This window comes from Adiantum capillus-veneris, chromosome 7 (genome assembly GCF_014529385.1).
Source record: "Adiantum capillus-veneris isolate H3 chromosome 7, ASM1452938v2, whole genome shotgun sequence".
NCBI lineage: Eukaryota > Viridiplantae > Streptophyta > Polypodiopsida > Polypodiales > Pteridaceae > Adiantum > Adiantum capillus-veneris.
The window spans coordinates 11485078-11496340 of NC_140937.1; the positions used below are offsets into that span (position 1 = coordinate 11485078).

Genomic DNA, 11263 nt, shown 5'->3' on the forward strand with positions numbered 1-11263 from the left:
TCATCCACCCTTATATTAACTCCTTGGAGGTTATGCTCCCTCCTCCGAAGCACAGCTCGTGGTCATAGATAGTCAAGTCATGGTAGATGCTTGGGCAAGTGTGTGTGTGTGTGTGTGTGCACTCTATTGTTGGGGGGGGTGTCTCAATACATAATATTATGGAAAGTGCTTGTAGGAAGAGAGCCTTGTTTTTTTTGAAAAAATGAAATGCCTAGTCTAAGGAAGTTATACAAGAAGTAGTTTTTGGCGGAGTCTAAGTGGACATATGAAAAGCAATTGTTTCATATATACCCAATATGGAATGTTCAAATGAGATGATGCAAAGTTTTACAATATTGGTTACATTTTTGAGCTCTTTTTGGCTTGTTCTTATTTTAAGTTTTGCATCTTATTTTACAATATTGGTTACATTTTTGAGCTCTTTTTGGCTTGTTCTTATTTTAAGTTTTGCATCTTCTACCCCTCTCTCTCTCTCTCTCTCTCTCTCTCTCTCTCACTCAATGATGCTTTGATTAATTTAAAAATAAATTACCCTTATGTAAGGTGTCTACTGCATCATTCCATCTACCAATGCACCTGGTTGTCAATGGCCCAACCTGAAGAAATGGAAGAGCGCCACATTTAATGTGAATTCCACAGGAAGGTTTTGATAAACTGCAAAAGTGAACGAAGAGGCCCTCCACCAACAGCGACACAAACCCAATGTGTGCAATCAATAGGTTCAATGAGTTGGATGCCACAACATCCGCGGTAATTCTATTGACTAATTCACCATTGTTAAAATCTCTACATTCTTGACCATAGGATAATCTGCGATCTCTAGATGAGCCTCTTACAAGATCGTGACCCCAATATAAGCAACAACTTGAATCCGCTCCTCTGGCTTCCTTTAACTTGTATGCTGTCCTCATCTTGGAGCGTCTTCGGCACTACCTTGTGGACTCGTTCCACCCCTATTAGACAGTGCTCTGTTTTGCAAATTCTGCAAAAATTGAAATCCCATTGCGCACCTACCTGAGCACCCCATAAGGTACCTCCCTCCAAAGGGTGGATGGATTGTTGGACAACTTTGACACGACGGTGTTGGCTAGGAAAGGCAAATATGAGGGTCCCTATTAGTGTTAGGGAAAAGTGTGCTTAAGCTTTGCCCTAGAACGGTTGAAAACTCAAAACAAGAGAGGATTGAAGGGAAGTGAAGAAGGAGAAAATCTACCTTAGAAATTTTAAAAAATAGAGTTAAATTGTTAAAAATGCGGATTATTTAGAAAATAATCCTCTTTCAATGCGTCCTAAAGGGAATTTTGTACGTTCGTAAAATTGATTCTAGACATTAGGACTCCCTATGCATAGAAGCCTGCTGGATGTTGGAGGCACACTAGATGAGGCAAGAAGGTCAACCCTCTTAATCATTTTCATCAAATATAAAGAGAAACCTTTAGAGCATGTCTGCAGGTTGTGGGAGACAGAGCATCACGTGCATGCAGGAAAGAGAGACAAGTAGCATGCTGGGGAAAGCAGAGAGTGCAAGTGGCTGCGGGGTGTATGAGCCGCCTACATAGCGAGAAAAATAACCTTGGACGAGCTACCACATATAAAGAAAAGAGCATCTAGTGTTCGTCGCAAAGCTCTCCAAATGAGGCTACGTTAGCGCATACTCTTTCTGAGAGCTTTTGGAGTTAGTTTTCAGGGCGAGATGCAAAGAGGAGACCCTTCTCAACGAAGGCTTCGTGGGCAAGGGAGGGGGAGGTGATGAAGATCATGGGGGTACTGTAGCTGACATGAAAGGTAAAGATGGTGCCAAGCTAATTGCAAAAGTGTTGCATGGAAGAAGGGACTCGGCTAGAACAGAGATGAAGTCTCTCTCTCTCTCTCTCTCTCTCTGTCTCTGAGAGAGAGAGAGAGAGAGAGAGAGAGAGAGAGAGAGAGAGAAATGGCTCTGAGACTTCTTTTGAATGAATGGGGAGGCGCTCAAAGTTCAAACCTTGACATTGGGTCGAGGGTTTGAATGAATGGGGAGGCGCTCAAAGTTCAAATCCTGACACTGGGTCGAGGATTATAGGACGAGTTTTGTCGATGGATGAGTACTACCTACTGCCTACCACTTACCCACACGCCTCTTCGTCAATGCAGTCTCTCTATTATCTCTCTTGGCCTGGCATTGTCTCTCTCTCTCTCTCTCTCTCTCTCTCTGTCTAAAAGTCTTTGAAAAAGTGCACGCCGATGTACTCCTTTAGAGAGGTTATTTTTAGAGGAGTATTGAGGCAAGAAGAAACGTCCCCCATTTCATAAGAAAAGAGACAAGTGGTATTTACCTTTGGTGTGAGCGTGCATGGACGGGGACCTGGCGTGAAACATTAAAGTGATTATTGAAGTAATTGGATTCTTGACAAAGCCGATAGCACCAACAGGGCCGATCGTCTGCTCGAGACGCGTCGGTGAATGCAAAAATGTACCAAGCAAGTCACATAAGTCATGCACAAAATAAGCTGACGTAGCTTACTTGGCTTAAAACAAGTAGAAGAGTAAATGTGTATGGGTACCTTTTTGTTTTAGTGTATATCAAGTCCTTGCCATGTCGGTAGAGAGAGAGAGAGGGAGAGGGAGTCTCCAAAAGCAACCTCTCTGAAGGAGCGTGCACCGGCGCGCGCTCTTTCTGAGACTTTTAGAGAGAGAGAGAGAGAGAGAGAGAGAGAGAGAGAGAGAGAGAGAGAGAGAGAGAGAGAGAGAGAGAGAGAGAGAGAGAGAGAGAGAGAGAGAGAGGCCTCAGCTATGGCGACGCGAGGGTTTAGAAGGTTACGAACATTGTGGACTACATGCCAGTGCGACTCGTTCGGAGAAGCGGATTGCAAGAAGCTAGACCCTTTTCCACGCGCAAGATCATTTCTTCCCAAACTAATCCTTTCTCTGCACAATGGAGAGTATTCTCACCACATCCCAGGGCTTCCTTTGCTAGTTTTAGAGCATTCTCTGCACGAGCAGCTTCAAAAGAACCCGCGTCTACAGAAGAAGCAGGAGAGAAAGATGTTGTGAAGAAAAGACGGCGTAAAAAGAAGACATTCCTGGAGGTAGCTCAATTTCTTCCCGATTGGGGTGTAGGAGCCAGGTTCACAAAGTCTCATTGGCCTGCAGGAAATTTTTACAAAGTGATGAAGGTCAAGGTGTACAAGAGTGGGAGGCATGGCGCAGCATGGGGTGTTTTCCATCAAAATGAATCGGCCAAGACAGGAGAGCTACAAAAAATTGGCGGTGTAAACAAGCGCTGCTGGCGCTATGTTCCTGAAAAAGATCTCTCTTCCATTGATGTGGAAGCGAGCAGCAGATGCATGCCCAGTTAAGCCCATCCCGCTTACATTTGCCGATTACCAGAAGCTTACAGGTTCTCATATGCTGCTGAAAGAAGTTCGAGAAGTTTGCAGGGCGGAAGGGCTGGCGTCTCTTTTATGATGGTCTGTAGAGAGAGTAGCGGTCAGGTGAAGTCATTTCCCATTTTTTGAGCAAGAATGATGATGTATTGTGTGTGTGTGGAAGGTGACCTTATCCATCAAGAATACAGGGAACTTCAAGATTTTGTCAGTCCTACCAAATTGATTTGGGATTTGGTTTCAAATCTATGTTTGTGTTTTCTGCTGCAAATAAGACCTTTAAAATAGTAGGATACTCAAAGAGAGAGAGAGATAGATAGATAGTTCTATTATCGTCCTGGGAGGTCAAATATGACCTATGGGACCAAATGAACATGTCACGTGGTGTGAGTGGAGTTCATAAGTGACTCTCGATGCTCAAAAATGGCTGAAATGAGCGTCGCAATAGAGAGTCCACATCGTGGTTGGGAGAGGAAGGTATGTAGGGAGAGCTCATGGCTGAATATATGGGGAAAAGAGGACCTAATGTGGTCAAAAGCTGAGCACTCAAGTAGTGTGTGGTACTCACTCTCTCGCACTTGACGAGGGCATAAGGTGCAAAGTCGATGACACTCCTCGCCAGTGCCCCAACGTCCTGTCTCACAGCGTAGAGAATGGGAGCTAAGACGAATGGAGGCAATGGTGCGGATCGCACTCAACGGGATGGGCTCAAGGATGTAGGAATGGGTTTGGTTACCTCATTCCGAGAAGAAGAGAGATTTGTAGTTTGGGGCAACGTGTGTGGTGTAATGGCTGAAGCGAGAACCTCCAGATTTCTCCCAAGCCATGATACATTGGCGTTGTAAGAAGGCCTCATTAACTTGGGAGTCGATCGACGCATCCTTGACCAAGTGACATGCATCCCATCTTCCAAACCATTTCTTGATATCAAGCATCCACCCCGAACTTAGTATTTTGCTCTTGCATGTCTTTTGAACCTTTTGACTTGCTTCATATGCGATTCTAGGAAGTCGATGCAAAGGGCTACGTTGTGTCTTACGCATGTACTCCACAACCCTTTCCATGCCCAAGACCTCAATGGGAAGCGATCCGGACTCAAGAAGTAAGAGCATGTAGGGTGTTTGTGTCTTGACTTGGAGAAAGTTGGTGAGAAAACGCTTTTGGACATTCTCAAACTCTTTCCAAGTAGACTTCCCGATGCTTCCACCCCACACCTCCACTCCATAAAGAAGCACCGGTGTCACCAATGTGTCAAAGAGGTACTTTTTGAGAGCCCAACACTTGATCTCTCCTGCATTGCACATGTTCTCAAATGCATAATAAGCCCTCTTTCCGGCTTCCAAGCGACGCATTGCACAATCCTTCCATTTATGATTGGATGGAACCTCAAGGCCAAGGTACTTGAAGTGATCTACCACTTCAAGTTTCTCATTGTTGTATACAATGCATGGATTTTCGTCATTGAGGGTCTTTACAAGCATAACCTTGGTTTTGGATCCATTCACGATCAGCCCGCTATCTAGGCAAAAGCGTTCCAAGACACTCATAAGCTTTTGTGCATCTTCTAAGGTATGTGCCAAGAGCACTACATCATCGGCATAAAGCAAAAGCATGATCACCGCATTTCCAATCTTAACCTCTTCTATGCCTTCTTGCTGCATAAAATCAAGAACCATGTATTCCAATTCATCAATGAGTAGCCCAAAGAGGGTTGGGGAAAGTGGGCATCCTTGTTTGACACCAATAGTGCTTGCAAAAAATTCTGAAATTCCATCTCCCATACGTAATCGACATATCACTTTTTGGTAGATGCGAAAGACTGCATGCATAAATTCTCTCGGTACTTGAAGGCTTTGCATACGTCTCCAAAGATTTCCTCGCGGTACCATGTCAAAAGCTTTCTTGAAATCCACAAAGCAACAATACAACTTTTTTCCTTTCAATCGAGACGCTTCCATAAGAACTCGAAGAGTGACAAGGTGATCAATAGTGCTATGATGCTTTCGAAAACCTGCTTGGCCAAGCGCACGTTTGCCATTCTTTTCAGCCCATTCACTTATCTTCATCTCCATGATACATCCAAATAACTTTGCCATCAAAGAACCAACCATTATAGTGCGATAGTTGTTCACATTGTTTACATCTCCTCCTTTGTGCAAAGGTTTGATCCAATTTGCACTCCAATCATGAGGCATGCCATACTGAAGTGCAAGGTTAAACATATCGCATATCCAATATTGTGTTTTCTTGCTTGTCCATTTAATCATTTCAGCCTTGACACCTTGAAGGTCACCTGCCTTGCGAGTAGCAAGTTTCTCAAGCGCGCGGCATACATCTTCAATGGTAAAGAAGGGAGACATAAATGGAAGGGAGCTACAACCCTCCATCTTATCAACATTGGGTTGCTCATAGAGGTTCTTACAATGCATATACATATCCTCAAGAGTCAAGTCACCAAAGCTCTCAACGCGCTTGCCTTTTAGGTTTTGCCAAAACTTGCCACATGCATGTGCTTTCTCTTGTGCTAAAAAAAGTTGTTTTTTGACTTCCCACCTTCTCCTCTTCTTTTGAACAAGTGCTTTGTATGTGTGTGAACATTCCAAGTAAACTTCCTTGTCTTTGATTGCATCCAATCTTAGCAAGTGTTTTCGGGCTTGAGAGAGAGAGAGAGAGAGAGAGAGAGAGAGAGAGAGAGAGAGAGAGAGAGAGAGAGAGAGAGAGAGAGAGAGAGAGAGTTCATCTCAGCTCGGCGCCGGCGTGGGACCATTCATGCAGGCATCTCAGAACTCCTCCAAAGAACTCGGTCTTGCCATCTCTGATGTTTTCTACGTTGAACTTGCCTCAGCCACAACTATTGTACCTAGCTTATCAGCCATGCGCACTGCTTCACACATCAAACCCCTGTGCCTCAGCCTGCCCCTCCGTGCGTGTCGATAGCTGCAAATTCTGATCACCATCTGTCGTTCGTCATCTGCAACTCATGATCACCGTCGGCTCAGGACCATTACGCAAGGGTTGGAGAGTAGAGAGTGATCCTTCGAACCTCTTCACGAGAGCATGGTGAGAGAGATTGGGATAGAGGAGGAGAGGGGTGTGTGTGTGTGTGTGTGTGTGAAGATAGAGCGAAACCAGGCCTGGACCAGGTGAAGATAGGGCTTTTCGGGGCCATGTAGAATAAGCTTCAGTAGCAAAGAAACCATGGCTCCCTTTGTCCATGCCCGTACATGGCAGCTGAAATTTCTCAGAGGTTGAAGCTTTTGCAACAATGGTGATCACAAGGGGGGCTTGTAACCAAGTAACCAGCTCTTTCGCGCCTTGGAAAAGATCTGTGGACAGCTCCATCAGGGCTGCATTCATTATGGAGGAAGGGCAGCCAACCCTTTGCCACCTTCACAAGAAGATTTAGAAATTTCTCATGTAGGAAAACGAAGTCTTTTCCATTTTTTTTCATACAATGCATAACATCATGAGCTTCTGCTCGAGAGGCACCGCATACCTAGCTAGGTATGATTGGGGGCAAGGGATCCCGGTCCCCCCCACCGGGCTGCCGGTCCCCTGCCCCCAATCGTACCTAGCTAGGTATGCGGTGTCTCCCTCACAATAGCTCATGATGTTGAAGTAAGTCACAATGTGGGAATTATTGTGAGAATTTTTCCAAAACTTCTTGTGTAGCAGTACTGGTGATGGGTCCTCCCACGACTTCAACACTCATACTCTCTAATTTTGGCCCCTGCAAGTTTCTCGCTTTGTTGAATGGTTGACAAATACCAAACCTAGAGAGCGAGCGAGCGAGCGGAGGGGCTTCACAAAATGTTATACCTGTGCCGCGCCGCTACTCTTCTCTTCTCATTTCCTGGTCCATCTGCAGTTTTCGAACGCTCGAAAGGAGGCCTAGAGACTTACTCTCAGAGCAAATGGGAGAAACTATAGCGAGGAGTTGTACGAAGCTCAGCCTCTGAGCAACCTTGATGCCTCGTGATCCTTTGTTCACCAGGGTGCTTTGCATAATTTTGATTATGCCTCGAATCGATCCCCACATTGTCCGCGTAAATAAAGCTCTCATATGTGCGTACATGTCACTGTGTGTCTCTATTTGAGAGAGAGAGAGAGAGAGAGAGAGAGAGAGAGAGAGAGAGAGAGAGAGAGAGAGAGAGAGAGAGAGAGAGAGAGAGAGAGAGAGAGAGAGAGAGAGAGAGAGAGAGAGAGGAGGTTTTTCACGTCGTAGGATCAATCCCAAGAGACCTACTGAGTGCCAAAATTTGCATAATTTGTTGCAATGGCACTTGCATAATTTGTGATGATGATAACGGCACTTGTCTTCTCCACCTTGCTAGTCAACATGTGTGTAGCTCACTGCAAAAGCTCGCTAATGGCCAGCCCTAAGTGCGACGAGAAACCCAATAATGGCAGCTACATCAATATCTAATTGTGCCAACCAATGTGCCGTTATGCTTGTCGTATTGGTGCGATAAGGTTTCAAGCACCACCGTCATTAAGCATGCAAATTTGCTATGGTGCTAGATTTCGGTATCTGATTGTGTCAACCAAAGTGCCTTTATGCATCCCGCATTGGTGGGATACGGTAAATCGAGCCCCAAACGAGAGGGCTTCATTCCACACCTCCTCTCATCATGTGTTCTTTGCTCATACAATGTTCAAAAGCATGTCACATTGGTGTAGTAAGGTTTTGGGCACCAAATGGGGGATGAGGGGGATGCTCCTCCTATCTTGATCCTCATTAGGAATCCTTTGCGCTCTTATCCCGTACGCTATTATTCATACCGCGTAAACACGGTGTGTGCTTATGCGGTGTGTTTTAAGCATAAAACAAGATAGCATCTAGAGATCATATTTAATTGTCTTTTTGTAATTGCATCATTACAATCACTCAATTTGATAACATTGACGTGTGTCTATCTCATGCAAAATAATTGCACAACTTAATTATATATTACATTTTACGTACCAAGCTATATTTATCTAAAGGTTATTCAAGAAGATGTGGTGAGAATGCATCAAATTCTTTGCCTATGTGGAGTGAGCATGTTAGTTTGATCACACAACGGGTTAGTTTGGTCGCAGGGACAGATATTCAAGATGGAAATGATAGTCAAGATATAGGTTTAGGGTTTCTATATGAGTTAAAATAGGAGGAAACAGCAATTAAAGCCTCATTTCAGATAGATCCCTTTGAAACAAAACTAGAAATGTGACCAAGTGTTGTTAATGGGGATGATAGCGCATTACATATGGAGAAAGGGGAGGATATATTGTCCAAAACTAGAGTTTTTAGTTTCCTCGAGTATCATCATGTGCCACTATGAAGGCTCATTCCACATGCGAGAGTTTGGGGCTTGAGATATGATGTACTCAGTGCTTTAAAGTCTACATTTTCTAGTGAAGGATATATCAAAGGGTAGGGAGCATTCATTGTTTCTTTGAACACATGTCAAAGGAGAAAGCACAAGTGACAGGTACCCTAACTAGTCTTTTGATATCACTGCTCTCTTTGCTCAATACAATAGTAGATTATTTCTTTTTTGTATTAAAATGCCATTATGGAGGAGTGGGATTTACCATGAGTATCAAGAAGAGCTTGTTGCACACCCTTAGTTGGAGCTCCTTTCTCAAAAGATGTTCCTTTGGGAGGGGAATCGTAGAACTATGGCTTGGCAAGCAGTCATCAAAGAAACGTACACCACTAACAAAAATTGATGCTACAAAGGTGCCAGAGATTTCTATGTTAACACGTTTGCAGCAAACACACACACACAAATTTTTTCGCTCGGTTTTTCTATTTGCTTGGTAAAGTTTGCTCAGTGTATGGTAAGACTCTTGTAGGCCATGTGAAGAACCCGATGTAAAAAGATTCTTCAAATGCCAACATATTGCTTGATGGCAAGAACATGGATCTGGCATAGAAGCCGTAAAGAACTTCTTCTGAAGATTGGCCACTTAAATCATAGCATAAGCCTTGGTTACCTTCTAAAAAGGACATCCATGGGGCTCCTGCTTGTTTAGGCTCATGAAAAACTTGGATACATGTGAGCAACATTCTGCAAATTTTAAATAGCATTGCACACACGAGAGGTCAGGGAGGCTCTTGAAGAAGTTCATGGTGCCCATTATGGTTTTCACCATGTATTCTTCAGTTTCTAGTCCTTGCTCTGGAGCTGGCAGTTTTGGGTAGTTAAGCCAAGTCAGCCTTTTCTTTTTTAGTGCTTCATGTACTTGCCATGTCCTTACCCTTGGTACATGACAAAATGTTGAGTCCTTTTGAATGGATACCGATGCCCTTGTAAACAATATGAGATAACTTGAGTTTTTGTTGAGCCAATTTTTCCTCCATGTGGGGTGGAGAGCATCTGACCCCTGTTCTTGCATATCCTTGTAGAGTCTTTCTTTTACTTGCAACAACTCCACCTTTATCAAAGGATATGCAGCGACTGTTGATGCCAGTGAGAATTGATTTGATTGGGAGTGAGCTAAGTTACATTGACAGAGTGAAGGACCCTCAAATCCCAATCCATAGCCGCTTTCCATTCAACATCCACTTCTTGAACAATCACTCTTTAAGTGCATCTTCTTCAACTTTAGAGAGCTGGATCATTGGCACTTGTTCCTCGTCTGTGATTGGTACCTGGAATTGAAAACTTTCTGTCTGCCCTTAACTTGGTTGTGTTTCTATTTCTACAAAGGAGATTGATGGTATCTCTAGATTCGACTGTTCAAATGTACCTGCCTCCTCCTGAGTGTCCACATTGGACATATAGTGTCTAAAAATTTCATAGTGACCGATATGGATAAAATTCATGTTATTGTTGAATTGTCGAGATCGACAACAGTCAAAGGGGTTCAGGCATTCATAGGACATTGTGGATATTACAGACGTTTCACCTATATGTATGCTATAATCGCAAAACCCATGTATGGCCTGATTACACTCTTTGTATGGACTGATGAGTGTGAAGAATCCTTCATGAAGCTTAAACAAGCTCTCACTTCATTCCCAATATTGAAAGCACCAAATTGGAATAAGATATTCCATGTACATGTTGATGCTTCTAATTTTTCCATTGGGTGTATATTAGCTCAACCACGATACAAAAAAATTGATTTTTCCATTTCTTATGCTAGTAGATAGCTGAATGTGGCAAAGAAAAACTATACAACCACCAAAATAGAAGGATTAGGGATGATCTAAGCAGTAGAAAAGTATAGAAATTACCTATTAGCCAACAAATTTGTGTTCTTTGTGGACCACCAAGCTTTATTGTATTTGGCCAACAAGCCATGCAACACAAGGAGAATAATGAGATGGTTCATTATTCTTTTGGAATTTTATTTCACTGTAGTTGTAAAAAAGGGCACCACACACCAAAGAGCAGATCATTTATCAAGAATTATTTCAGGAGAACCACCAAAAGGGGTAGACAATGATCTGCTAGATACATATCTGTTCTCCATGGAAATGATACCCCATTGGTCAGAAAATATGGCTTCATTGATGACTATAGCTCAAGTGGATTCTCACTTATCACTTCCTATTACAACAGGATTGATTGGACAATCATATATGTATCAATTACTAGTTGGAAGGCTATACAAAAGAAACCGAGATGTAATATCACTTTTGTGTATTAATCCTGAGGAGAAAACCCAATACCTAAATTAGACACACATTACCATAATAGGACTTCACTTTGCGGAAGACCAAACTATGCAACGGATCCTGAGACTTGGAGTATTTTGGCTACCATGAGGAGGTGATGTTCACTCATTTGTTAAAAATTGTCTTCAATGCCAGGAAAAAACACCTGTACCTCATGTGACATTATTTCAAATCACACTCGTTCCTAAGTGGAGTGACTATATAATTACTTATCAAGTAGAACATTTCC

General features: G+C 43.2%; 1 pseudogene; it reads left to right on the forward strand.

Annotated features, from left to right (window-relative positions):
• Nucleotides 1–2769: 2769 nt before the first annotated feature.
• On the forward strand, nucleotides 2770–3512 carry LOC147453436 (uncharacterized; annotated as a pseudogene).
• Nucleotides 3513–11263: the final 7751 nt, after the last annotated feature.